The sequence below is a fragment of the Seriola lalandi genome, unplaced genomic scaffold (assembly GCF_002814215.2).
Source record: "Seriola lalandi dorsalis isolate HSWRI2012SDOR001 ecotype SW California unplaced genomic scaffold, Sedor1 jcf7180002054505, whole genome shotgun sequence".
In the NCBI taxonomy this organism is placed as follows: Eukaryota; Metazoa; Chordata; class Actinopteri; order Carangiformes; family Carangidae; genus Seriola; species Seriola lalandi.
Genome location: NW_019525058.1, coordinates 401970 through 403073, shown reverse-complemented (window position 1 = coordinate 403073; position 1104 = coordinate 401970). Strand labels below are relative to the sequence as shown.

Genomic DNA, 1104 nt, shown 5'->3' with positions numbered 1-1104 from the left:
AATACTAGACACATCTAGTACAAGAACAATCACATACAAAACTGCAAAAATATTTGCTCCAATCAGTGCAATGTATACAGTATGTGCAACAATCCAGACACGGACATGAAGAATTGTTCCATGAGCATGAATGTGTCTTACACTGCAAGATCATTCTTCAGCTTTTGAACCTTTGGCGGTAGCTCACTTCGGCCCAAATTTGGCATTACCTGCTGAATGAAGGTAAAAGTGTTTTTCAAGCACTTTGGGTACTGTAGATGGAGTGCGTAGGCAAAGACAAACAAGAGGCACATTGCTTGAGGTAGGTTGGTGAGGTCTTCCATTACAAGGCTGCCCTCTAGGATGATCCCCACTCTTGACGGGTTTAGTTGTGGCAATGCTGGGTTTGCTGGGTTTGCTGGGATTGCAGCACTGGTGTCCTCATGGCAGAGGATTCCCACTGGAATGTCCACGGAGTCTCCCTCATTAAGAGCCTATAGTGAGAGAAACAAGACAAAAAGAGGATATTCAGGTTAACAGCAATTTGTCTACAATCAGCTGTATGGTCTTCACAAATATTATGATTTTTATTTATTGTTATTTTTATAATTCAAAGTGGTTTTATTTTAGATAATGTATCAACAAGCTGTTTAGGTGTGCTGCTGACCGGGGTGAAGCACACAGTTTTTTGACCAGAGCTTTAGTGGCCTAATGCTAATTATCATAACCCATCATCTCAAATACACGAAACATAGGAGAATGAAAAAAAACTGATTCAAATACCGATCAAAAAACTTTACTCACCGAACTGCTCTTAAAGAACATAGACGCATCATCCCCAAGAATGACTGGAAGTCCTCTCAGGACAAGGCATCTAATGGCTGTTGGCTCAGTGCTCTGCAAAAAGGTACAACACACACTTAAATGGAGAACAAAGAAATATATCTTTTATCAGTTTATTTGTTCATATACCACAAGGGAAGGTGAGACGATTAGTTTTTGTAATATGAATGAATTTACCATCAATATCATTACAAGAAAAAACAGAAATATCAACCCACCGTTGTCTGTTGTAGCAGGTCAGCTAACTGCTTGCCTATCCGACCTGTCTTCCTCTTGAAGATT

The 1104-nt window shown here is 39.9% G+C and overlaps 1 long non-coding RNA gene across 1 annotated transcript; it reads right to left on the bottom strand.

Annotated features, from left to right (window-relative positions):
• Nucleotides 1-20: 20 nt before the first annotated feature.
• Nucleotides 21-1103, bottom strand: LOC147818735 (uncharacterized). Its single transcript, XR_015437681.1, has 3 exons — nt 1041-1103; nt 784-876; nt 21-473 (listed from the first exon to the last, which is right to left on the bottom strand). It is a non-coding gene; the product is annotated as an uncharacterized LOC147818735 (long non-coding RNA).
• Between the last annotated feature and the right edge of the window lies 1 nt (nt 1104).